This window comes from Tamandua tetradactyla, chromosome 12, assembly GCF_023851605.1.
Source record: "Tamandua tetradactyla isolate mTamTet1 chromosome 12, mTamTet1.pri, whole genome shotgun sequence".
Lineage (NCBI taxonomy): Eukaryota > Metazoa > Chordata > Mammalia > Pilosa > Myrmecophagidae > Tamandua > Tamandua tetradactyla.
Window position 1 is genome coordinate 46,815,717 of NC_135338.1, and position 26,197 is coordinate 46,841,913.

The 26,197-nt window shown below is 37.9% G+C and overlaps 1 long non-coding RNA gene across 2 annotated transcripts in view; it reads left to right on the forward strand.

Annotated features, from left to right (window-relative positions):
* LOC143651497 (uncharacterized) overlaps positions 1-26,197 on the forward strand; it is a 153,388-nt gene that overhangs the window by 100,213 nt on the left and 26,978 nt on the right. The window contains exon 4 of one of the 2 annotated variants that reach the window (XR_013159984.1): positions 4,888-5,045. The exons of the other annotated variant lie outside the window; for it this stretch is intronic. This is a non-coding gene — a long non-coding RNA (uncharacterized LOC143651497). The remainder of the gene's footprint in view (positions 1-4,887; positions 5,046-26,197) is intronic. 2 annotated transcript variants of the gene reach the window in all.

Consider the following 26,197-nt stretch of genomic DNA (forward strand, 5'->3'; position numbering starts at 1 on the left):
TGATAGGCCAGCGCCTGCTTGACCAAACAACTGGACACCATAATCTAGCCAAGCCGATACATGAACTTGACCATCACAATATGCCAGACAGTTTCCTGCCCACCGAGGATAAACAATGCACAGAACAAATCCCTTGCTCTTAAAGAGCTGACATTTTAATGTGGAAAGACCGACCTAAGCAAAGAGACAAAAAAAAATGTAACATGTCAGTTAGAGGTAAATGTTTGGAAGAAAAATAAAGCCAGGGATGTGACGGAGAGTGATGGGAGGAAGTGGGGGTCATGGAAGGCCTTCTGTGTGTTTGAGAAAGAGCTGAGGTCATGGGGAGTGAGTGATTGGTATACCTGGAAGAAGGTTAGTCCAGGACAAGGAAGCACCAAAGACCTGAGGCAGGAGCATGCTTGAAGAGCTCCAGAACAGTCACAGGCCTTTGTAGCTGTGGCAGAGAGAGCAAGGGAGAAGAGGGTTAAGTGATTAGGTCTGAGAGATAGCTGGAAACAAGATCATGGAGGGCCTTGAAGGCCAGTGGATAGACTTCGGATGCTACCCTGGGTCAGATAGGATGTTACCAAATGTCTATGATCATAGAAGTGACATTATCTGACCTGGGTTTAAATCAGTCACTTCGGCTGCTATGGAAAATAGATCTTAAGAGGAACAAGGAAGAAGAAAAATCAGGGAGGAAAGGAGAAAGGAATATTTGGGTGGGAGGAGTTGAGGTTGGTCTAAGGTGGTAGCAGCAGAGATGCTGATACATGACCTTCAGAGGTTTCCTGCTGCATTTGAGAACAGGCAGTACTCATTCAGTTGCCATAAGTATACATGGTTTGATTCCCTGCTGATGATGTCTTTGCTACACAAAAACCAAATTGTGTCTTTGCTTACTGTTTTTTCTGTCGCTCTCCACACTCTACTTTTTTCCAGTTCAGCCTTTTAATGCAGGGCATTTGAATATGTTATTTCCTCTGCCAAAAAAATTGTATTCCTATCCTTATTCATTTAGTTGAATCATTTTGATCTTTTAAGTTTTAATACTTTAGAGAAGCTCTCTTCAATCTAACTGACAGAATCAAATTCCTTTAATATAGAGTCTCATAGTATATTATATTTACAATTCAGAGCAGTTGCTATTATTGTCATTTTGCATCTACTTTGCATCTATTTATGTGAGCTTAGTGTGGGCACACATGGCTTAGTGTGAGCACTATGAGATAAGGAAGCTTGCACTGTTTTTGCTGACAGTTAGCCAACTCATGGCTTAACATGATAGTTAGACTGTTGAGAAAGTATGAATGAATTGTAAGTGGGTAACTGAACCACAGTCAAGCAGAGAGAAATATTTGGCATAAGAATATATGAATTGGTATCAGTTTTTCATGTTAAAGGTGAAGGGTTTTGTTTCTTGGTGTGTAAACTTCAGATTTGGGGAATAGCTGGGTTAATGGATTTTAAATTATCCTCAGGCTCTAAAATTTTAGACAGATAAGTATCATCACTGACAACATTAATTTCCTCTTTTGATTATGGCATAACATTTGCAAAATTCCAGGAAATTGAATAATTACAATTATATCTTTGATTTAAATTAAGAATGAAGAGTTTGCTCCTAAGAGAAAAGGAAAAAATATATATATATAAGGATGCACAATACAAAGAAGAGTAGGCAACTTATTAAAATGGGCAAGATCTATATGGAGAAAATTAAGAGAAAACTTGGGAGAAAATAGGGTCTTTCAAAAATTTTCAGTGGCTTTACATACACGCAGAGGGGCCTGGTGCCTCCCTGTGGCAACTAGAGGTATAAGTGCTCAGGGACCAAGATTTAGTGGTCAGAAAACAGTTTTTACTGGATGGTACCTGAAGAATATCCAGAAATCAAGCAGGCTTCTGAATAGATGTTCCAAATTAGCAACTAATTTGCTAATCTATTCCTTTTCAGTTTTTTAGCTTACAGACAAAAAAGGTCAGCTTAGGAGTTCAACATCTTCTCTCTCCACAGTGGAGGGCGTGTTCATCTAGCCGTCAGTGGGCATATAAGGATCACCCCAAAATTGCTGACTGCAGGAAAAACAAGAAAAGCAAGTATTCATTGCAGAGGTTTATCAGATTTACACGTTTGAACTCACATACATGTGCACGTCTGGAAGGAGATAGGACAGTACTGAATAAAGGCGCAAACCAGTATTCACACTTGTAAAATTTTTGACATATAATAAATAGGGTAATGAGGGAAATAAGAAGAAAAGCACTTAAAAATACACTGTTGTTGATTTTTATTTTTCCTTTTCACCTACTTGGGAGGCAGAATTTTAATTGATGTGCTTAATTATACCATAACTTCATTGTTTGAAAACCAAATATTTCATCTGTCTTCTAGATTTGTGAATTTCTCATCTCATCAACAACCATTCCTCCTACTGCCAAAAGAAAGACTTATTGAAAATGTAACTGAGAAATTAGAATTGAAGGGATGTTATAGTTGCTGAGTATAGATAATCCTTTTTTGCTTTCTGGTATATTGGAGCAGACAGAGAAAGAATTGAAACCTTTTAAACTATAACCCAATGCCTTGGTCGGATAATGATTGTATATCCTTTGTCTTAAGCCCTTGTGATTGTAAAAACCTTGTGACTGACTCTTACTTGTACCCATTTTATCTGTTTTTTTTTGACTTTGAAATCTTGTGGTCACTTAGGAAAATCTCTAATGTTTATTAATGAAGGATCTTGGGTCAGCCCAGAACTAACTCACCCCAAATCCAAAGTTACCTTGATAACCAAAGATGGATCTAACTAAAATAGGCCTTCCTGATATACACAGTACCTTGACCTACAAGTCACCCATACCTCACATAATACTAAAAATCACTCCCATCATCATATTGAGGCTGCCATTTACTTACATACATTCTGTGACTAAGCCTGTAATCAATCTGCACATGCTTAATAATTAGATCACTTTTACTTATATCATCTGGGGCCATTGTGCTCATTATCTTTAACTCTGCTCATTTTTTAATGCTATAAAACTAACAGAATTACTGCAGTTCAGAGAGATACATTTTTGGACTGATAGGCATCTGGTCTCCTGCTTCATGCCTAGCAATAAACCTTTTCTCTCTTTGAAACCGGGTGTGGCAGGAATTGATCAGTGAGTGCATTGGGCAAAAGAATCCACCTCCTTTGTCCAGTAACAGAAACACCTGTAATTTGATACTGAGTTCTATCATTTTGAGAATAAATCAGTGAGAATGTCAGAGGAAAAATAGAAATGGAAATGGGAGCAGGATAAGTACAGATATATACACGTGTCACGGATTGCACTAGAGAAGTAACCTGTGCCTACTCTACATGAGCACTACATTGAGAGCTAATAGATGTGTGAATGGCACCAGAGGCTAATCTTAGATTGGGAAAAACTGTGTGTGTCTAACTGATGCAAATAATCTATTAAAACAGTATTAAACAAAACAAATGAATACCCAACGAGTTAAGCTGCTAGCCATCTTGAGGAGTCTTACCTCAGATTCTATGGCTGATAGCATCAGACTTCAGACAGGCCCACTCATATGGCTTGAATTGGAACTCCATTCTCTATTTACTGCAATAGTCAAGCTTCCTAATTAGTCACTCTTGGAAATTCAGCAGCATAAACCCCAAAAAACAATACTGTAATATAATTTGTATTTAGAAAGAAAGAATCACTTTAGAATAATACACATGCTCTTTGACCTGCCCTCCATTTCCTTTTTGCTTTTTCTTGCAACTCTTAGAATTATTGCAGTTCTATCGAATTTCCTGGAAAATGGAAATTCAATGAAATTTCACATCTGGCAGGACAACATCTTGAACCTAAGCAACAAACCACTTTTAGTTTCTAAACATGTACTATTTATTATTGTCATTGATATTTTGCTATGAATAGTGATAACATTAGCCTCATGAAATGTAATATGACCCAGGACAAAATGCAGAATAAGGGAAGGAAATGACTTTAGCTAGGGGGCAAGGAGGGTTTTCAGTATTCTTTATAACCCAGGAGAAAGCACACATTACCCAAATTATGTCTGTAGTTAAAGGGTCAGTTGCTGTATTAGTCAAGGTTCTCTAGAGAAACAAAACCAACAGGAGATTATCTGTAAATACGAGATTTATAAACGTGTCTCACAATTGTGGGAACAGAAGAGTCCAAAATCTGTAGGGCAGGCTGTGAAGCTGTCAGCTCCAATGAAGGGCCTTGATGAAACTCCACTAAAGAGGCTTGCTGGCTGAAAAAAAGTGAAAAGTCTCTTTCCTCCCTGAAAAGTCAACTGATTGGATTATCTCACTTGCAGGAAACGCGTTCTTAGTTGATTGCATATGTGATCAGCCATAGCTGCAATCAGCTGACTGATAATTTAATAAACTAGCCTTCTGGTTTATCAACCAGCCATGAATATCCTTACAGCAATGGTCAGGCTAGTACTTGTCTGACAAGACTACCTGGGCATCGTCACCTGGCCAAGTTGATACCAGAACCCAACCATAACACTTGCCTTGATTTCATTCTCTGTATTATATCAGAACATCTCTTGTAAACTTATAGCTTGAACACAGGGCATTTTGGAATCCCAGGTCTCAAGAATTGGTGCAGCAAAGAGTACAGAAAATAATCCAAATGGAGATTGGCCTCATGATCACGGACAGGAGTTAAAAATAAATATATCTAAAAAGATATTAGCAAACTGCCTGCAGATCAGATTACTTAGAGGGTTCATTATGATTAAACAGTAAGATGTGTAGGACAGGGGTCACCCTTGAATATTTTTTTTGGGGGGTGCATAGTCCTGGAATCACGCTTGAATTTTATAACATTGTTCTTCCACAAAATCTTTCTGCTTTGAAACAGAAATGAGGTGCATTGAAAACTGGAGTGGAGAGATCTCTAAAGTGCTGGACAGTAAGTTATGTTCCAACAGATAGACAAGATCTTTCCCCCAGCATGGAACCCAGAGGGTACTCAAGAGACACAGCAGAAACTCAGGAAGAAGGAGTGGACCAACAGAGGTGGGTCTAGAAGAAAGTAGCATCTGAGTGGCATGTGGGATTTTAGACCCGAAGTCTGCAAGACACATTTTTAATATCTACCACCAGTAAACTTCAAGCCCTTGAAATACTGAGTGCTGCAGTCTAGTGAAGTGTTTTTAAAATTCTGATGAAAAGACAAATCCCCTGGGGATCTATTAATGTGAAGATTCTGATTTTATAATGCCAGGTTTGGCCATGAGAATGTCATTTCTAACAGGTTCTCTTTTGGTGATGAGTTCATAGAACACACTCTGGGTAGGAAGGCTCTAAAGCTTAATCATTATTATTTATTATTTTGATAAATTGATCATAGATATCAAGTGCAAATGAAGATTTACACACCTCTTCACAGATCTGGAGTGAAGCATAGCAATATGATATGCTGGTTTGGATTTCAAGTGAAATGCTGCTAGATTTAACCTACATTCCAGGATCTTGAATAGAATTTCAGGCAGCAGATTGAAGACTTTCTTTTGATTATCTGCCATCAGCAGTTGCGTCTGACTCGAGAAAGAAGTGACAAAAATACTCACCTTTAGAGATAATATAATTTTACAGGATGTTTATTATTTTACTCTCAGCAATGGATAGCCTATGTACCAGTTTGAATCCGTTATGTACCGTAGAAAAGCCAAGTTCTTTAATCTTCATTCAGTGTTGTTGGGTGGGATCTTTTTGACTGTTACCATGGAGATGTGGCCCACTCAGTTGTGGGTGGTAACTTTTGATTAGATTGTTTCTATGGAGATGTGTCTCAATCTATTCAAGGTGTGATTGCTTACTGGAGTCCTTTAAGAGGAAACTATTGTGGAGAAAGCTTTAGAGCCTACATAAGCAGAGACCTTTGGGGATGAAGAAAGAAAATGCCTCAAGGGAAGATATTTGAAACAAGAAGTCAGAGACCCCAGCAAACATTACCATATGCTTTTCCAACTGACAATTGTTCTGGATACATCAGACTTTCTAGAATCAAGGTCTCTTTCCCTGGATGCCATAATTTTGGCATTTTCATGGGCTTAGAGCTGTAAACTTACAACTTAATAAATTATCGTTTTAAAAGCCACTTCATTTCTTATATGTTGCATTCTAGCAGTTTACAAACTGAAACAACCTACTAGACAGAAAATCAGCAAGTATATATTGGAATGACTGAAAACCGCAGTCAAGCAACAGAATCTCAATGACATATATAGAACATTCCACACACAGATAGTGGAATAAACATTTCTTTCAAGTGCCCATAGAACGTTCATCAAGATAGTTCATATAAGGACTACAAAACAAACCTCAGCAAATTTTTAAAACTTGAATACATACAGAGTATTATCTATGATCATTATGGAAACAAAATAGGAACCAATAAAAGAAAACCAAAAGGAAAATCTCTATAAAAATTGGAAAATAAGCAATAAAGTTTGAAATAATTCAAAAGTAAATCTCAAAGAGATAAAAATGTTGAACTGAATGAAGTTGAAATTGAAAAATATATACAGGTAAGGCAGTGCTGAAAGGGAAATTTATAGTACTAAATTCTAACATTGGGATAGATGAAATGTTTCAAAGCAGTAATCTAAGTTCATTCATCTAGAAACTTAGAAAAAGCAAAATAAACTTATAGCAAGCAGAAGGAAGGAGAAAATAAAGCCAAACACAGAATTCAATGAAATTGAAAACAGAGAAATAATAGAGAAAAATCAATGATTAAAAAAACCTTGTTTCACAAGTGTCAATAAAATTGATAAAACTGTAGTGATACTGACAAAGGTAAAAAGAGAAGACACGAATCACCATTATCAGAAATGAAAGAGGAGATATCACTACAGACCCTGCAGCCCCTCCAAAATAGTAAGGGAATGCTATGACCAACTTATGTTCACAAATTTGACAAATTAGAAGAAATGGAGCATTTCTAAAAAGCCATAACTGACAAAGCCCATTGTGCATCCATGATAAAAACTCTCAGAAAGGTGGAAATCAGGGAGAACTTTCTTAACTATATAAAGAGAATCAGTATAAAATCCATCATATTTAAAGGTAAATAACCGAATTATTTTCCTCTCACATTGAGAATAGGACACATGAATTCGCTTCTTATTTCTGCTATGGCAAATTATTATACGAGTAGTGGCTTGAAATAACGCACATTTATTATCTTACAGTTCTCAAGGTAAAAAAAAAATTGAAGTCAGTTTCACTGGGCTCAAATCAAATTATTGGCAAGTCTAGTTCCATCTGGAGACTCCAAGAGAGTACATGTTCTTTGCTGCCCCCAACTTCTAGAGGTGGCTGTGTTTCCTGATGCATGCCCCCTGATCCATCTTCAAAGTCATCAATGACTAGTTGAGTCTTTCTCATGCTGAATCACTCTGAAACTCCCCTGCTAAAGTTAAATCTCCCTTTACCTCCCTCTTATAAAGATACTTTTGATTACAGTGGGTTCATCTGCATAATCCAGCATAATCTTCCATTTAAAGACCCTCATTAATTACCTCTGCAAAACTCCTTTTACTATGCAAGGTAACAACATATTTACAGAGTCTGGGTATGAGACTTTGACATCATCTGGGGACCTTATTCAGCCTAGCAAGCAAGGATGTCTGCTCTCACCACTTTTATGCAATATAGCATTTGACGTTCTTGAGTTGTAATAATGCAAGAGAATAAAAAACATACAGTATTTAAATTAAATCTGCTAACTAATTGCATGGTGCATTGTCTCCTCATATTTTTATTGCATTTGATTTTGAACGCACATTTATTTTCTATGTAGGTTATAGAAGTGTCTCTACATAGTTTTGTATATTTTTACTGACCTAGTGTCATTTTTACATTAGAGTCATTGGTTGGAGTTTCCACTCCCTAGGAATTACATAAATCTAGACCTGACACATAAATTACCAAGCTTTGATTTTGTTTCACATGATATACTTTTCCCCCCATTTCTGTTCAGACTCTCAAAAGTCAAAATAAGAATTATTATACATCCAATGACTAAAAAGTTATGTTATTCTCATTCTTTAGAATGAAAAGGACAAAAATTCCAAAATCCTAGCTACATAGGGATGTTGTGCTTTTCTGAAGGTCTGTGCTGATTTGAAGCTCTTATGAACTCAGAAAATCCATGGTCTTTTTCTTAATCCAATCTTGTGGAAGCAGATCTATTGTTTAGGGTGAGACTTTTTGATTAGGTTGTTTCCATGGAGATATGTCTCTGCCCATTCAAGTTTGGTCTTAATCCATTTAATGGAGTCCTTTAAAAGGGAACCATTTTGGAAAAGCTGAGCGCTGACATAGACAGAGACATCTGGAGATATAGAAAGAAAATATCTCTGGGGAAAACCATTTGAAACCAGAAGCCAAAGAACGAGCAGATACCAGCCATGTGCCTTCCCAGGTAACAGAGGTGTTCTGGATGCCATTGGCCTTTCTTAAATAAAAGTATCTTTTCCTGAATGCCTTAATTTGAACATTTTTATGGCCTTAGAACTGTAAACTTGTAACTTAATAAATCTTCTTTGTAAATGCCAATTCGTTTCTGGTATATTGCATTCTGGCAACATATGCTAACTAAAACAGTGTCCAAACATATAATTCATGTTTCTGATTGAGCTTGTAGTCAGGTACAGTATATCTTTAATTCATTATATTATCAACTTGTTAAATTACAACTATGAATTTGTATCCTTGTTTCTAACCTGCCTCCTTTGATTTCTCTTTCATATCCTGGCTGGTTATGTATTTCATTTTGTTGTTATTATATTTTATCTGGCATATCTCTGTTTACAGCAAGAGAAGGCAACTGTGTTTGCTAAGCCTGCTGGTTGCAGACACAGGAACTTCAATTTGAACTTCACCTTGGGAAAGTCACTTAATTCCGTTAGACCTCATTTTTTTTTTTAGTTTTACAATGAAATTTTTGGATTAGATGTGTTTAGGATTCTTTCTGCAGTAATCTATATACTTATAAATGATTAGTTTGAGATAAATAAATAACCACCAGAATAAGGAATATATGTAGAAATTTTTTAATATCATAAAGTATATTCAGCTATTAAGTTCATACATAATATCTCTTGCCCTAGAAATATTTTACCTATACTTATCTTTAATAAGTAGTTCTTGTGGAAGAAATCATAGAAAGAAGGGCATGGAAAGAAGGAAAAGAATTTGCTTGATTGATATTGATATATTGGAACCTATGGAAAATTTACATGACTCTTCTCTCTCCCAGTCTTTGCTCTGATAGATAATGCCTTGTAAGTTTTTTCTATGCAATAAAAGTAGATGAAATTAATACCCAGGGAAGTGTCCAAGTACTTAAACAAGTTATATCTGTGCCTCTTCCAAGAAATCAGAGAGAAGTTTATTTAACTTACGTTTAATGCTCTATTAAATATTTCTTCCATTCTCCTTGTAGTTAGTTCAGTGGTAGAATTCTCGCCTGCCATGAGGGAGACCCAGATTTAATTCCCGGTCCATGTACTTCCCAAAAAACAAACGAACGAACAAAACAAACAACAGCAACAACAAAAAAGAAAAAAATCAACAAATGGTGCTGCAATAATGGTATACTCATGGGGAAAAATAATGAAATGTGACCCCTCCATATAGCGTATAAAAAAAATAGGTGGAAACATCAATCTGCAATGTCTTTGATGAGGTAAGAATTATTTTGAATGGATGTCTCCAACAAATTCCACCAATACAAAAGGCAGAGTAGCCATCATCCCTGCCCTATTAAGGCAGTTACCTCAGGCTGGGGACAAAAAAATGCATCATTTGAGCCCACCACCTAACAAGAAGTAAGAACTTGACTTCTTTAGATCTGCATAGATTCATATTTTGACTGACAGTTGGAGGCACCATTGTAGTATCTGGCATTGAATTGAATAGGGTATAAGGGGACTGAATCATTTGATTGGATTCCATATATTTTTTTCAATCATTTCCATCACATTATGTATAAATGACCCAAATTGTATTCCAACCCAGAGGGCAGAAGTAGCTCTTAGTATGACAGATGGTAAAGCAATGATTTAAAAATGATTATATTTAGAGATGGGAGAAAAAAGCAACAAACCTGGTAAGCTAGCTCCAAGATTTGGGGCAAGTTAAAATGAATGCTAAGGAGTGGAGATTTTATTCATCAGACAGTACAAAGCCATTGAGTATTTGCTATAAAAAGAGCAACACAAACTCTGCTTTAAGATTAATCTAGTGCCAATACACAGTACGTATATGGAGAAGATGTAAGTCCAGATTGCCTATATGGCACAAAACTCAATCTATGAATTAAAAATTATCAATTTTGTTAATGAAATCCTTCCTATTAATAAGGACTCAGATGCTAAAGTCAACAGTGAATCTACTGCTTTCAAGTATGTAGGTAGAAGGTAGAGGACAGATTTTATTTTATATGTGAATCTTTTGTTATTTTTGTTTCTGTTTCAAGTGCAGAATTTTAATTTTTCAGCTGTTTGGTCTGTTTTGAAACTTGGTTAGTATTCTTATCATATATAATTGAAGTGTAAATGTCAGAGTACTTCTTTAAAAACAAATGCCAATTAAAATGAGAGATGTTGGAAATAGGCACAGGCTCACTTCATTTATTATAACATGTTCTGACCTTTTCATTATTTTGGTGGTAATTATTCCATGTTTTTGCAACCAACAAAAACTCAGATGGATTATTTGTTAGTGTTCTCTCATCTTTCTCCGAGTTCATACTTTACTATTCCTTTTCCTCATACTGAAGGCTGGTGACTTTCTTCCCATATTTCTACTTCTTTCGCTAATAGATAATTTAAAGACTTGCTCATTTAACTTCAGAAGAAATAGCCAACAAGTTTAATAGCTTAAGTTCTCTGCCTGATTTATCAATGCACTTATACTGATGTCAGTTTGTATTTATATTATCACATTTTTATTGGGGGTTCATTTTCTTTTTTCGAGGTTAAGACTGAAAACTCCTGAAGATGAAGACAGTATCTTTCTGTAGCATCTTCAGCATTGCCTAATACAGAATAGATATTATTTTGCTTTATTAAAAAATCTGGGCTTAGGTCTGCAGACCTCCATTTACTCATTTTTATAATATCATTGGATATTTCCAGAGTATAAAGATTTTTCATAGCTTTGCATCCCTTGCAGCCTCAATGAAGTATTTTCGCATACAAATTTGAATAAAATGGAATCACTTAAAGATTATTTGATTTTCCATTTGTTTTTCACTTGGCAGTGGATAGTTATATTATGTTGATGCATGTGCATTCTACTAGAACTAGCCAGTACATATTTTTTCTTCAAAGCTGAAAAAAATAAAAACAAACAAATCGTAAACACCTCAACATAGAAACAAAATTATCTTTTTTTCTGGGTAGTGATAAAGCATTGATTCAATTTTGTTTGCTGATTTAATAATCATTGCTCAACTGTAAGAAGCCTGGGAAATGGGGTCAGAACAGTTCTAGGATAACGAAGAAAATTAGTTGAGCAGAGAATTGGTATAAATGTGTGGTTTTTTTTTTTTTTTTTTGTATGCACTATTGAAAAAAAGATGGCACAGAGATACTCACCCCTAAGTCAAATAGAAAGTCAGTACTGAGAAAAGAATATAATGCGTTCTAATGGATACAAAGTCCTCAAAAATTTTTTCAGATACAAGGAAGGGACCAGACAAGATTGCATTGGTGGATATAGCTGGTCTTACAAAATCAGAACCAGATATACATGACTAAAGGGTCTACCAAAGATGATAACACACAGAAGCTGGGAGCAATGGATGGACAGGTGCCTATATAAAGACTATTTTGCACAAATGATTCACTTGGCCACAGAAGAACCATAAAGACTGAGAAATAGACTCAAAGGAGGTACTGAGATAGAGTGCATATGTGGAAAATGTGCCTCTGACCAAAGGCTTAGGAGTAAAAATGTAGTGGTTGCCAAGTAAATGACAAATTTCTGAGATCACTTGGGGAAACCATATTCAAATATGTGTTTTAGAAGCACAGATGCAATCTGAAAGCACCAATAGGTCCATTTAGAAGGTGATGCACCATCTGTAGCCAAGAGGAATGGAACAAATTGGGGCTCCTGGTTTTCTTTCATTTCACACTTTATCACTCATTGATAGTGGAGGAAGTACCTAGATATCAAGCAGGGGCCCAGACATAGGATAAAGTAGTTTTGTTATTCTCTCAGTCTGAGTGGAGAGAAACCTTACAGCTCATCAAAGGAAGCAAGTCAGTTGAACATATATATCCAGGAATTGAATTTTGATTTTGGCAGCTTCACATCAACTTATTCTGAAGAAATCAGTGTGAGGACAAAGTAGGTTTGGGCGATTCGATTTGTTGCCATCCCTCGAATTAACCCATGAGAATTCTGACACGAATCATTTCATGTTTTGCAAACTATGTTCTCCTCTGTATACCCAAGCTTAAACTGAAAGTAGCCCTCATTGTGATAGTGCCATTAGCTTATGGAATACCCACCGAATGCCTTTGTTGGAGTAGGTAACTGGAATGATGGTTTCCATTATTTGCATAATATAATCATTAAACATATACATTGCTATATATTTCTAATTTTCATCTAATAATTACTGAGCAATTTTATACATATAAGAATATATATTTCTTAAACCAGGGATTGGCAAACATTTTCTATAAAGAAGCAGATAGTATATATTTTTGTCTTTGTAGCCATCTCATCTCTGCCACAGCTATGCAATTCTGCAGTTGTAGTGTGAAAGCAATTACAGATTGTGTACCAATAAAACTTTATTTATCTAAACAGCAGTGGGCTAGATTTGGCCCACTGGCTATAGTTTGCTGACTCCCATCTTAAATAATTATCAATGTCTTAAGCTTTGTAATGAACATATCTGCTATTGTAAAGGCAGGAGAGGATATACATATATTTGTTAATGGATAACATGATTACAATAAATTTTATAAACATACACACACATACATATATATAACATGGTTACAATGTTTTTTGTATATATGTACATACCTATATATATATACATATGTATACATATACACATTATGTATATATACATGTAATATATACATATTAGTGTATGTCTGTGTATAGTATTTATATATTTCTTGCTTTTTTTTTTGTTTTCAAAATATCTTAGTATTGATGGGGCCAAGTCAAGGCATGATGCTAAAACTCCAATGCTTTGAGTAGTGTTGGTCAAAAGCAAGATCTCACATTTTAGTTTATTTAGTCTCAAAATATCTAAGAGCATGGAAACACAGGAATGGACTTGCTCTTGAATGTACATGCACATTATCCTTCAAAATCCAGTTGGCTTTGTTCAAGCACTCCATCCTTTTCTCCAATGATATTTCTTTCTAATCATTATAGCATAATTAGAACTCTCTTCTCTGACATCCCAACAGCACTATTCTCACATCACCACCAATTTACACTTTCCCATTTCCCTGAATGTGCATTTTTAAGTGCTGCAGTTTGTAAGTACACCTGAGGGCTAAAATGCATCAGGACATGCCCCTTAGGTGGAGCACGCATATTTTGAATCCTCATTTCCTACTTTGTGAAGAACCAATAACATGTGAAAGCTGGATCTCTGTATTATATCTCTTCATATGCAGGAGCATCTTCAAGCCCAAAAGAAAGCTCTTAAGAATAGATTTATTGTACATATTTGCTTATAATTCTCAGCTAACAAATGCCTATATGTGTGAGACATGAAAATTAACTTAATAAGAGCGTGGAATGAAATTTTGGGAGGAGGGTTAGTAGGTAAGCTTTTCTCCTCAAAATTCTGGTGGCTACCATTTTCTACCAAATGCAATCTAAGAGGTGTGAAATAGATCAGTTCACAACAGTTTGAAATCTCTGATAACTCTGTATACCAAATAGCACCTACTTACCATTTTTGGTAGGAGAAACTAAAATTTGGGCAAAGAAATCTCAATTATTCCATGATATTCCTGATACTAAGCATGGTAAAATTCTACTTTTCTTCCCTATTCATTTCTGCTGCCGCAAACTCTCCTTAAAAAAATATAAGGACTTGAATTGTAAGATGCCCATTTTTTGGTGACAGTATCTATTGACACCGTGTTTTCTTGGCTTAAAAAAAAATTCAGCGAAACAAGATGGGAAATTTGTTGTCATCTTACTCACCGATGAAGGGAAATGATATCTTCTCTAAGGTTAAATCAAGGGCAGCCAATGTCAATTTGTTTTCAAGAAGTTCAGGCATTGAGGGAGTTGTTAACATCCTATTCTATTTGAATTAAACAACTGTATTCAGTTGCCTTGGATAATGAGGAAAAATGGGGTCTCTTAAATATAGCCTTTTGCTATAAATAGACAATCCATCTTACATTTAATTATTGCCATCGTTAAAGTATAGACTCATAGAGGCAGTCACAGAAATGTTCCTAGACTGGGAGCTAGGCATCTGGTTCCAATTGCAGCTCTGGCACTCATTAAGTGTGTGGCCCAGGTTGATTAATTTAACATCTTCAGGTCCTCTGTGCTCTGGAGTATCAGTTCTCTCTCCTTTATGATTTTCAATGCATCTTGCTTTTCCGTACTTATTGAAGCTGCCTTTATTCAGAAACTCATGTTTTCTTACTTGTGTTATTACAAGAAGTTTCTTTCTGATTGCTATTTTTCCAGGTTCTCCTTTTTATACACCACATCCTCTGCCAAAGGATCACTTAAAGTCATAGTCTCTAAGTCTTCCAAGAATTTCTTGTGTTTTCACCATGAAGGACTAATTCTTCAACATGATATAAAGGGAACTGCCAGAATTAGCAATGCCTGTTTGCCTCATTTTCTCAGGAAGTTTACCTACAGTCCATTCATTCCAAAACTATTGTATTTTATTGACTATGCCTTATCTATTTAGTCCTAGAATTTACAATTTTGCATGTTATATTCCATCTGCCTTCCCTCTCCACATTTTTTTGGCTCATAGCTCCTTGCCATTTTGGCACTTAGCTCAGAAATCACCTCTTCCTGGATGCCTTATCTCCAGTCTGGATCTGGACATGAATCTGCCTGCTTGCTGGCACTGTACCCTAAGAGCCCAGTTAGCATGAAGCTTTCCAGAGGACACTGATGGCAAGTATGCTCCTTTCTGCTTTGAGTCATCCCCTTCCCCTAATAAAATGTGAGCCTTTTGAGGGAAAGACCTGTGCTTTCATCTCTATTTTTCTGTAAAGCATCTGTAAATGGCTGGTGTGCAACAAAAAATGTGAGAGGAATACACAAGAGGACTGGACTGTAAAATTCCATCCATCTTTGATAACCCATGAATGCATAATCATTCAAAAATCATTTTGCATTCTAGAAATTCATCATTACGATGTTTTATCTTGACTTTTGATCCAATAAAGAGAGGTGTTGATATCATAAGTCTTTGTAGAATAAAAAGGAATGCTAAATCCTAAATTGTACCTAATATTAAGAGGCAGCCAATATTACATTCTGGGACACCCTCTGCCAAAGTCAGTTAGACTCAATAATCGGAAGAGTCATTTTGTTCAAGGATGTAGCTTAACAGATGCCAACTGAAGCTCATCAAAGATGAGAAGCAGAGTAATGAGCTTAAGAGTAGAGAAGAAAATGAGAAACTGATAAATGGAAACTACTTGGAGTTGACCAGGAATTGCATTCAGAAAATATTTGTTTGACATCTTTATATCAATAAAAGGAAAAAATAAGAAACAGGAAGAATGAAAGATGGTCCCGTATTTTAATACAATATTTTAGAAACAAGTGATAATATAATGTAATTTGGGATCAGAAAGTTGCAGAGCAGAGCAGAAGAGAGATGTAGTGGTTTGGGAGGTAAGCAATGTGCATTCTTTTTCTAGATCTGCTGCAACTACTGCGTGACCCTGGGTTGTTTCCTTCATGTTTATGGGCTTCACTTTTTTCCTTGGCTGTGAATTGAGGGTGTTGAATTAAATGTAAGTCTGATTTCCTGCCAGTGTGTCATTCTATAAATCTTCAACATCATGCAGCATTACACAATGAATCTAGGAACCTACAGAGAATGACTCATTCTCTCCTAAGAGAGAAGAGATGGAAGAAACACTTGGATGGAAGAATCAGGGGACGATCAGTTACTTTAAGGCATGTTTGGAAAAGAGGAATAAGAACAGAAACAATAGTCATTTTGAGAGCTAGAAAAATTATTTATTAGGGAAATTGAGCCAGCTTCTAAACAGAATGGGCTGAGAATTAACAAAAGAACCCAATATTTACACTAAACCCCATCCCCTTTCTATCCCATATGATTTCATAAGCCTGTCTAGGAATCATAAATCTTCCCCTTTCCTCAAATTCCTATGATTTGGTAATTGGCAAAGATCTTGTAGACCATCTAGTTATCTAATGCAATTATCTAATTTTATCCAACTGAAGCCCAGGAGGGATTGTGATTCCTATAAACTCCTGAGCAGGTGGGGTCTGTTTCTTGATATTTTCCTTCTTCTTTCCACTTGTTCCTACTGCCTCTATGACACTCTCTTGCTATTTCCCCACGCCACACCTTTCCACACACCTGTATCTTTACAATATTCTGAATGGCAACACGACTTCTATGCTACCTTAGAAAACAGAATTAAATTCAGCTTCCCTATCTTACCTATCCAAATTGCTTTTCTCTCCTCTTTCTTCCCCCATATAATAGCTCAAGTGTACAGCAGTTCTTCTTTATCCAACATCAACAAGGAATGAATTATTTTGAAGAATTAGGTTTTCTAGCCCTTGACAACCCCCATTTTTATTTCTGGAATCCATTGTTTTTTAAAGCAATTGATGGTTTGATTTGAATGTACTAAAGGATTGACCTCTTCCTGTCCCCAATGATTGTAGATAAATATTATCATATTTAGAGCTAAACATAATCCTGGAAAACTATAATCCTCGGTAGGATAGCATTATTTGGCTCTTCACTAAATTGTCCTGGTTTTATGCTACATTTTTCCTTATACTTTTCCAGCCTACTCTCTTGTAAGCATCTCATTATCAGTTCTGTGTGTCTCCTTTAAGTGGTTTCCTATCTCTGGTTTCCTGATTTTGTGTATTTGAGTGCTGGAAGAATTGAAAAATAAATTAGCTATGAGTGAGGTGCTCAAGTTTCTGTCATGAGGCTTTTTCTCTTGTTCCCCACTTTTTTCTTTTCTTTTTTTTCATCCCCCACTTTTTAATAAAAGTTAAATGAGTGTAAAAATAACCATAACCACCCTCTATTATATTTTTATGTGTTCTCAGAGCCTTACTTGGAAGGAATGAAGTTGATGGGGTCTATATTTGCCTTAGAATAATAAATAAATTGAACATAATGTCTCGAATTGAAGTTTAAGATGAAGCATCAAACATACAAAATAAAGATGAAAAGGCAAAGTAAATACCAAAAGGAAAGCAAGAGATTAACATAAATGTGAATAAAAAATACTTCCTTACCTATAACCTGCTTAGGTTAGCAATTTTTAATACTATTTTCCACAAGTTCAAGGAAAGCTAGCTTGCTTTATTTCTGCAGTTGCTTAGTTAGTTATATCTGTCTGTAGCTCGGTAGCACTCTATTTAGCTTAATGCTTATACCACCCATAAAGCTAGGAGAAATGATTTGTAATTAAAGACTTGAACATTTTAACAGTCTACCCCAAAATGTTACTTAAGTGTTATTGCAGTAGGATAGTCATGTATCAGGTTTCATTTTTCATTTATTAAATGAATTAGCATATATTACTTTATGTTCTATTGTTAAAAAAGAGTAGAGTATATCTATTGAAATTAGAAGATGCATTAATGGAAAGGTTTGAGTGTTATTTTTAAATTAACTATACAGCATATTTTTACTAGAACTTTGTAATAATTCACTTTTTGCTGATTCTGAATTATTTTAATAATAAAAATCCTATTTAATTGCAAAGCACAAGTTATTTTAGACTTTTCTCTGAAGGAAAGAAGTCTTGGCTGCTAAATTAATATTGCTATTACAGAAAAAAATTTGCTGAAAAGAAAATAATATTGAGGTTTTCATGAAGTCTGTTATCATCAAGAAACTTCATTCTCTGGATGGCACTACTAAAAACCAACTGACAAGTTAAATGGGACCAATAAGAAATTCATCCTTTCACCCTATTGGTGTTGCTAAATTAATTAATTAATGATAATGTTGCGAGGGATACATTGGAACTCAGTTGAGAAATTCAGCATTTAAGAGCATAATTAATATATAATTAGTAGTTCTGAATCCATCTTATCAGCTTCCTTTAAAAAGGGATTGACATTTAGTAATTTCCTGTTTGTTTCCACAAGAAATTGGAAACAACATCATTGAATAAATGTGATATGCTATGGACATTTATGAGAATTTTAGTAAAACAATGCAGGAATACCTACATTTAAACCATGGTTTTGTCATTTACAAGTTGTGCTATCCTTGGCAAGTTATCCCTTCAGACTGGAATCCTGTTTTGGCTTTTGAAATCGAGATACCCCAAGCAGAGATGATTCTGCCATGGTTTAAACGTGTTTCTACCAACAACCTACATTGAGTTACCTAAGATGCTTATAAGAAATTCAGATTTCTTGGTCACACTTCAGTCACCTGAATCTGAATCTCTAGGATATTTTGCATTTGCTTATTTGTTGAGCTCTCCTCTTTTCCTTCAGCTCACTAAACTTCGGGAACCACTAAGAGGTTTGGATGTACATTGTAGGTAAATTTTGACCAGCCATTACAAAATGGAAACCTTCACTCCTATTGCTGGTTCCATGAGAAAAATAGCAGAAACCAAGCTCATGTGACCATAAAACACAAGCATATGCAATTCTGCTCTTTGACATATGCCTCCTTAGGATAATAACTGCAGAGTTGCAAATAAAACTTAATTTCTGAATGTAAATTGTTATATTTTGATCATGTTTGCTTGCTCATTAAAATTTTACTGTGGTTTTTCATTCATTAAGCAAGTGTTTTTTAAGCAGCTATTTTTTCATGAGTTTTCAGGATTTCCATTGTAATCACTTGTATATATTTTCCACACTTCCCATTAATGTCATTAAAAACCAGTATTTGTGGAGCACTTTCCACGTACAGACACTGCTTTTGAACATTTTACATGCTTTTATAACATTTGACCAACAAACTTACCCCAATTTAACAAATGGGAAGGGAAGCTTGTAAGATTCAGTAATCATGGCCAAGATTCTAACAAAGCTAAGATTCAAACCCAAATCTGTATGACTCCAAGTGTCACCTTTCAGGATTTTATGCATTATATCATTTCCTCTCTATGTTGTAATTTTCTAAAAGTAGGGGTTTGTGGAGAGAGTTACTAAAATGGTTGGTCATGGGAACACAGCTTTAGGGCAGAATATAAACCTTTAGCAAATGATCTCTCTATTACTTGCATAGTGTAAAAAATTCAGAAGGGCAAATAATCTCTTTATTACTTACATAGTATGAAGAGTCTAAAAGAAAAAGGGAAGAAATCATCTCCTGAGGGGCCTAAAACTGCTCACGTTGGGGTCAATAGATGAGAGCTCCACATACTCCATGGCTCATCAGAGAAGACAGACAAAGCTATACTGCTTGAGTATGGTTTTATCTGCCTTGAAGTGGGGGAAGCCCTGCCTCTGAGAATTCCTATCCTGATGAGCATCTGGAGAAACTTGTTTTGGTTTTGAGGTTTAAGGTCTAGTGGGGCTTTTCTTTAGACTTAATATTTCCCAGGCTGCAGAATGATACACAATAGAAAAGTAGGTGGGGGGTAGGTGAAGGCCAGAGAATGACCTCTTAGTATGCTTTTGGTTTGTGACCTCCCCAAAGAAGGAGATGGGGGTAAGTGAGGGCTGGGCAATGGCCACTTAATAGGTATCCTGAATTCCCCAGCAAAGCTATGGTTTCCAAAGCTTTGTATACCCTTCAAACAACCTTCTTAACATCACATATTCTACACAGCAGTGAATTCATGAAGACAAACATTTGCTATCTCTACTCAGTTAAAAAATCCTCCCTAAATGAATCTTATAAATGCGTTCAGGTGACAGGTTCAGTCAGTGAAGTTTGGGGTCTATAGATTCAGTCTATGTCATTTGTGATTGCCAATCTCATCCATTTTTCCCATATAAATAATGCTACAATAATAGTGACAGTAACATGAAAGCACATACACACAATTCACTAGCTCGCAATTCTGGTTAAATGAAATGTCAATGTAAATGCTCATAATAATGTGAAGTCAATGGATTCAAAATGATTTAATTAGTTATGTGGTTAATCTTAAAATCCTGCTTGCTTGCTTTCAGTCAGTTTTTATGTTAATAATATTACATCTAGAACCACATTGTTTCAATAGATAATTGTTCAAAGTGACTAAGTGGTTGGAAATGTATAATTAACGGTAAGACACAAATATTAGTGAGTTAAATACACCTCAATTGAGCTGATGTGCCTTAGGTAAAATTGGCCTTAAAAAGCAAAGCTTTGTTTTATTGATTCAGAGTTGGAAAGGAATTCTAGAAATTAAAAGATATATCCTTCAGCTTCCAAAAAACCCAAAACACTAAGTCATTTATCAGTTCCAGTGTTAAAGATGGTTTGATTTATTCAAGGAAATAGTCATTGGAAAATAATAAAAGAAATTATTAAAATTTGACTGTTCCTTTTGAAAGCCTTTTACCCCCTGCCCTCTACTAAAGACAGTAATTGGCATTTTCTCTATATGGTTTTAACCCAGGTCTGAAATAAGCATTTAATTACACTTGTACAGAATCTATGTCATGGCCAAATGCAAAATGGCTTCAAAATTCTTAGGAAGGATTTTGGCCACACCTGACAAAACTTTGTTTAGTCTAAGTTATTTCCTGATTTTAAATTTATAGAAGAGGGAAAAGTAGCAGAAACCTAGTTTCTAGCCTTGACTGAATAAAAAACAGGCTGTGGACTTTGGACAATTAACATCATTTCTGTTTGACTGTTTGCCCATCAGTGAAATGGGAGACCAAAAACCAATAATCTTTCATCTCAATGACTTTAGGAGGCAGTCTATAAATTTTGAGGTATGGGAAATAAAGACCAACAAAGTCTATTTAAATCTCAGTCTTACCATTTACAATGAATCATTGGGCTTTTTAATTACTGAGCTTCACTTTTTTTATTCTCAAAGTGAGCATAATATATTTTTCAAAAGGCTATTGAATGGATTGAGCACTGTTGTCTTTAATGTTGTAAACCTTGGGGTTTTGAGGGAGCCCTTAATAAATAACATCCCTACCAGGTTCTGAACATTTTCAGATACAACACAAAGATGTGAAGGCCAAAATATCCTCAATGTCAAATGGAAGAAGGTAGCTTGAAGAGGCAGCCCAATGGGCCTCTTATGTAAATACCAAAATTAGGCAAACTTGATCCTTCATACATAGGCAGAGCTAGAACTGGGTAGCAGTTACCAAGTGAAAGCCCAGATTAACACTCACCAAGGGTTGGAGCAGAGGGAAACTCATGCTTTCTTGATGCCATCTCACTCCTAAGAGAAGTAAAGAGCAGAGCTGAGCAAAATATGCACTCTTCAGTGAAGCCACTCGCCCTTCCTATGGGCAGGATGAGGAATATAATGGAAAAGTTAATAAACATAATACCTGATTGCCAAAGATGATCGTGCTGGTTTGAACTTTTATGTGTCCCGGAAAAGCCATGTTCTTCTAATCCAATCTTATACGGGAAGACTTACTATTGGGTGGAACTTTTTTATTAGGTTGTTTCCATGGAGATGTGGCCCACCCAATTGTGGGAGGGAACATTTTATTAGATTGTTTCAATGGATATGTGACTCCATCCATTCAAGCTGGCACTTAATCCATTTACTGGAGTTCAATATGAAGAGAATAAAGGGCAAAAAACATAGAGAGAGCTCAGAGCTGACGCAGAAAGCAAAGATGAAACCAAGACACAGATATTTGGAGGTGAAACCTAAGAGATGAAATCCATAGTTTATCCCAAAGAAACTAAGTGTGGACCCACAGATACTTAGAGAGAAAGCCACTGGAATAAGAAGCTGAAAGCAATGAACCAGGAGCAAGGACCAGCAGACACCAGCCACGTGCCTTCCCAGCTGACACAGGTGTCCCAGATGGTCTTCAAAGTCAAGGTATCTTTCTCTGGATGCCTTAATGTGGACTTTTTTTTTTTTTGCCTTAAAATGTATAAATTTGTTCCCTAATAAATCTCTTTTGTAAAAGCCAATCTATTTCTGGTATATTGCACTCTGGCAGGATAAGCAAACTGAAATACTGTTGAAATGCAATATACTTAAAACGGGTTGACTTTTACAATGGTGATTTATTAACTTACAAGCTTACAGTTCTTAGGCCATGAAAAATCTAAAATCAAGGCATCATCAGGATGGCACCTTCTTCCTGAAGAAATGCTGTTGTTTATCCTGGACTCCAGTCACATAGGAAGGGACATGGGAATGTCTCCTGGTCTGTCTGCTTCATCCTTGGCTTGCTTTCTGTTTTCTGTGTGTCCGTCCTTACCTTCTATCTCTTTTGGCTTCTCTGGATATTCTCTCATCCATCTTCTCTGTGTTCTTCTCTGAATTTCATCTTTTGGTGTCCCTGTGACATTTTTCTGAGTTTCATCCTCTTTTAGAGGACTCTAGTAAGAGGATTAAGACTAACCATGAATGAGGTGGGTCACAGCTCAACTGAAATAGCCTAAAAAAAAAAAAGTCCCACTGACAATAGGTTTATACCCACAGGAATGGAGGAAAAGAAGGTAATCTTTTCTGGGGGTAGATAGAGCTTCAAACCATTACAATTATAATGAAGGGGGGAAAAAGCTTTAGAAGTTCAAAGAAACATGGCCAACCAACAATTAGCATCCAATACCTGATACTTGGGTGAGTATTTTTGAGATATTGCTGGGACCGGCTCAGGGCACTTTTGCCGGAGCTCCCGCTTGGGGTCTACCTCGTAGCGAACGGGGGAACCGAAATAGTCGCGATCTGCCTTTGGTTCTGGGGGCTCGAAGGTGTGGAGGGCGCGCGAGACAAAGGAACGACTCACGGGAACTGGCGGAGCTGGCAAGGCGTGCGCACCAGAACGTTTATTAGAGGAAGTACAGAGGTTTATATAGTGGTGAGGCGGAAATGGGGGGGGCCAGGGGAGGCGTGCTGCATGATTGGTGAGGAGGCTAAGGGTGTCAGCGAGGGATTGGGTGTGCTGAGAGCAGAAAGGTCCAATGGAATGGCTTGAATATGTTGCTAGGCAGAGAGCTAGAGGAACGGGGCCAAAATTACATCCGGCAATGCCTCCCTTTTTTATTTTAAAGGAGGGATAAGGTTAGAGGAGAAGTGAAGAAAAGAGGGCACGCTGCTAGGTATTGAGCGACCAGAGGGCCAGGTGGGTAGCAGGCTCCCTTGGAATCTCTCGAAGGGCAATACCGACCCATACTCACGGACTTACCCTGGGGACCCTCACTGGCCGGGCGATTAGGTCCCAGGGTGGGCAACACTGGCTAACCAGACCTAAGCTTGGCGGCGCTCCTCCAGGCAGGCGGTACCCCTCATTAGCTGTAGGGTAGCAAGAGCAAGTAGTTGGGTTTTTTGCCGGTCGGCGGAAGCACACTGGGCTAAACACACAATTAGGATGAGTAAAATTAGAAGAAGGAGTAGAATATTATAGAAAATTAGGTTTGAAGGTTGAAAGAGTGAGGAGAATTTTGCTGCTAACTCGGAGAGAAGGGTGGTTGAGAGTTTAGGGACGGTGGTTTCTTGCAGGGTAAGAATTTTGGCTTGGAGCTGGTGGGTATGGTTCCAGAAGGACTCGTTATAGGCAGTGAAGATCCAATCGCGAAGGGTAAGGCGGGGTTGAGACCTATTCATGGGTATTGGGGTGATACAGAGGTGGGAGAAGGGGTAGCGTCCATCACATGTGGAAGAAGCGAGTTCGTAGAGCGCTTCGATATCTAGCGCCATTAAGTCGATTTGGTATTGCAGGTGGAAGATAGCACGGTGTTATAGGAGGTTGATGGCGTCCTGGTCGCCGAGGACGCGGGCGGCAGTTAGGGTGATGTTTTCGAGGACATTGGCGATGGTGGAGGTTTGGGTAAGCACAACAGCGGCGGTGGTGGCGGCGGCCACGGACGCGATGAAGGCAGCCGTGATGGCAGCGGTGACCCCGAAATCTCTTTTCGCTCTGCTATGTAGAGTTTCTGCAGGGACTGAAAGAGAGAGTTGTGGGGCGACCCAGGTGGTGACAATGACAGGAATCCAGAGTAGGCGGGGCTGTAGGACTAGAAAGGCATAGGGGAATGAAATGTTCCAGAAATTTGCAAGGTAGCAGGAGTATTGGAAGGGTGGGGAGGGACAGAGCAAGAAGGCGAAAGGCGGTTGAACGAAAACCTGGGTGCATATAGTAATGTTGGGGCCGGGCGTTATATTAAAGGGCGATGACTTTGATGCCAAAGAGTCTGGTGGTTTTATGGTTGTGTTTGTTATTGTGCAGTTTTCGAGGCAAATGAGGGGTCGGAGGTTAAGGCATGCCCAAGACCCGCATAGAAACATGTCTGAGAAGGTGGGAACGGAGGTTGCATAGGTGACTAGTCCGGCCTGAACGCCAATCATGGGGACATAAAATGCAAAGGAGGAGTTGGGTAGAAAAGGCAGGGAGGAGTTATTAATACGGTCGAAAAGGATGGGGGTGGGAAAGTGACAACTGTACCAAGTAAGATGAGTGATGGGGAGGGATTTGCGCTCACGGGTTAAAGCCGGGTGGGGGGTAGAACAAGGCCAGCTAGGGGGTGAGGCATATGGATGTTTTGGGGAGCTGTATGTGCCGGTGGGTTTGGTGCCGTTAGTGGGGGAAGAGGTTAAGTTCAGGTATGGCATAGAGCCATTTTGGCGGTAGTGCTCAGCAGAGGGCCATGAGGTGCTAAGCAGCATTAATGAAGTCCAATTTTTGCTTTTGTCAGCGGGGCAATAGGTTTCCGAGATGTTGGCAGAGGTGATATTGAGGCAGTTAATGAATGGAGGGGGGCATGAGGAAAGATTGGAGTTTTTGCCATTGATATCGGTGAAGAATAAGAGAGCGGGAGCGGGTGGAGTGAGTGAGACATTAAGGGGGGCTTGAGTAGTCAAAAGGTGGGGATTACAAAGAAGGCCGAGAGAACAAGAAGAGTGAAGTAGAGTGGGGAAGAACGGACTGTCCGGTGTGAGGAAAAGAACTCCTGGTGGATTTTGCACTGCGGCCCAGAGTTCGACAGCTTGACCTGTGGAGGCAAGGGTAAGCATGAATATGAGGAGTGGGATAAAAGGAGAAGAGGGTGGAGGATGAGAGCGTTGGACCCTTGTATGGTGGGCCATCTTATCAGTGGTTAGATACGCACGGATTCGGTTGTATGTTGGTTGGCTGCGTTCTGGGAGGTTTTAGCAGGAACTGTGGGAGTGCTGGAAGAGAACAGAAGGGTTTTTCTCAGGATATCTTTAGGCCCTGGAGGGATGGTTATTTGTTTTTGTTTTTTGGCTGGCCCCATAGGAACTGACCAGCTGTGACTAGTGAGACATCTACGGGGTGATTATCACCGTCTTTCCCGTTTGAGGGAGGGTGGTGGTGGAAAAAGGGCAATCTCGGGCCCAGTGGTAGCCATCATTGCAGCGTGGGCAGGGCGCAGGAGGTTTGCGCTGGGGCCTGCACGGAGGGGGGCTTGGTGTTGGACATTCCTTGGCAAAGTGACCGGTTTTGCCACATCTAAAGCAGCCTGAGGTGAGAGACATGGCGGTGGCGATGGCTTGCGCCAGAGAGGAGGCACTAGCGTCGATGTTAGTACATGCTAGGACCCAGTCGTGCACCCCCTTTTCTTTTATTAGGATGAGCGCTTGCGTACAAGCAGGGAGGGCTCCCTCAAAAATGAGCTCTTTGGCAAGTGCCATTCGAGCTTGGTTGTCAGCTACTTTTCGCTCGCAGGTGTCAGTGACCCGTGAGACAAAGGAGGCGAAATCCTCCTCTTTACCTTGAGTAAGTTTAGTAAATTTTTCTGGCTTAGCAGGTGAACATGTGCGGAAGGCTCGTAGAGCTACTTTCCTTAACTGGAGCCAGAAGCCCGGTGAGGC